We start from the raw sequence: 2,658 nt of genomic DNA on the forward strand, positions 1-2,658 counted from the left end.
TCATGTTTGCTGAAAAATACACACTAAATTTTGTTTAAAAAAAATGCCCAAAACAGGATTAATTGTAATATACCCTAAAATAGCTGTTTTTCGCAAAATTAAGTGGATATGTAAAATTTTGGTGACATTTTTCGCACGATCAGGCAAATTTGGCTAAATTTGATGATATTTTGGTGATTTCAGGCATTTTTCATTTTTTTTCGTGGGTTTATACATGGGTTGGCCCTACTATGGACCAAAAATCGTCTCCAAGTATTTATGCAAAAACTAATACACTTCATAGCACCCTTATGATAGCCCTAGAAACGCCCTAACATAAAATATTGAAAAATATGTTATCTTCATTTGGTGCCATTCATCGAAAGTTTGACCAAAAATTACAATATTCACGTCGAAAAACAACAAATAGCCATAACTTTTCCAAATCTCAATCGATTTTTATAATATTTGGAGTGAAATTCTTTTACTTGAATAGCATTCGAACCACCATGACATTTATAAGTTTTGTTTTGAATTGAGCTAGGAATCTTAAAAAGAAACTCTTGCCCCACTCGAACAAGTTAGAACAGAAATGATTATAAATGCTGATAGATGTCGACCAGTATAATTATGTAAAAAAGGTGAAAATTGACGCATAACTGTAACCAGTAAGTCCATATCAGCTTCACAAATATTCTGAAGCTTTTACTAAAGAGGCTCAAGATACAAGCAAAACAGAATCATTGGCAATGGATCTCCCTGTCGGTCTGATCTTTCAATTCTAAACGTTTCAGACATATTACCACTAATAAGAATCTTTGAATATGTGTTATCCTGGCATAACCTTCTAAAATCTACGAATCTGTTATGTATACCCATTTTTGTCCAAGTCGAAAAAAATACACTAGAGATTCACCCTATCAAAAGCCTTTTTAAGATCGAATGAAAGAACAACCCTTTTGTCTTTATAAACTTATCTCCACAATTTTATTTCTTGTACCACAAGTGGCTTTAAAAATAGTTCTGGAACCATTTGAACACTGTGTATTTGATAGTAAAGCTCCATTCAGTTTTACTAATTTGTGTTTAAGGATTCTTGAAACTAACTTATAGTCTATTTTCAACAATGTTATTGGCCTAAATCTACTTGTATGTCATTATTTGATTGTTTCTTTCTGATCAATACTATGACTCCTTCCGAAGATTTGGTTGATGTTTTTTTCCGTTTATCACTTCAATTACTACTGAAAGAAGCTCTGTCTTAATGTTTTCCCAACATTTAATACAGAAGTTTTATGTTAATCCATCTTTCCCAGGACATTTTCTTTACTGGCTGGTTTTAATAACTTGAAACAACTCTTCTTCTCAAATAGGATCCATTAACCTAAGATTTGCTGTAAAAATTATCTTGTACAGTTTTTTGCAGCTTGAACTAATTTGCGATAACTACATTACTTTTAGTATAAAGTTTTAGAGTTTTAAAAAATTTCTTCGGTGACAATCTCAATATCCGCTTCATCTTGACCATTATACGAATAATTTTAGTATTAGTTTTTTCCCTACTTTGTTTTTGTTCTCCTAACTGAAAAATTGAAGAATTTTCCACACCGATGTAGGTTTCAGAACGTTTACGGTCGTTTGACATTTATTTTTGCAGCGCCAGCATCTTCGCTTTAACATTGTTGATTTAACTCAAAACATCTGGGTTGGTCAAATAATCGTTGTATAAAATGATCAACGTCGAATAAAAAAAATCCATAGTATCTCTCTAACGTCGTTTCAATGTACTATATTTCCATATGAGAAAAGACACTGATTTAATTTCCACATACTCATTCCACCAGGGCAATTCTCGCTGAAACCAGGCTGCTATCGGCACCCATCGTTAGAATTCCAATTTTATGTCACTGATCGCTAGTAAAGGAAGACGGGGTAAGACCGCCCGCCTAAGCAATTTAATTCATATGTCAAAATCAAGAATCAATCAATCCTTTTTCGACGCAGCATGTCGTTTTTTGAAGCCTTAGGCATGATCAAAAAATATCATAGGTGTTGTATTTCTAAAAAATATTTATTTCTTGAAGCTTTGAAAAAGTGATGTCTTATCACGATTATTTTTAACGACGAGGTAAAACCGCCCACCCACGGGGTAAGAACGACCATCACGATTTTCGTACACAATTTTGCGAAAAAATATATCAGTTCCCTGTGACTCTAAAAAGTATAATGTTTTATGAATTCTACATTGAATAACGTGGATATTGAATCATTTTAATTTATTTCAAAAAACTTAAATATATACTTATTATTACCTTGAAACATCTATATTTTGGAAAAAAATATGTGGATTTGGTATTTTTCACATAATTATTTTTTTTAATTGAACAGTAATGTACAACGTATTTACAACTTTTAAAATGGTTTATACAATTACACTGTTCGTTACACAAAATTTTTGGCTGGATCAGGTACGCGGTTATATGGGTCTTGAAGTGCAAGAAAAGTGTAGAAAGAGGCTGTTTTCAAATGATTTGCAGCACCCCTGGATTAGTTTTTGACAAAGTTTGAAAATTTTGCATTTTTCATAAAAAAAAGCGTAATAAGCAAAATATCAATATATTTTCAAATTCAATTATTCAACCATTGAATTAGTCAAATCAATATTTTTAGCCCTAGATC

Source organism: Aedes aegypti, chromosome 2 (genome assembly GCF_002204515.2).
Source record: "Aedes aegypti strain LVP_AGWG chromosome 2, AaegL5.0 Primary Assembly, whole genome shotgun sequence".
NCBI classification, from domain to species: domain Eukaryota; kingdom Metazoa; phylum Arthropoda; class Insecta; order Diptera; family Culicidae; genus Aedes; species Aedes aegypti.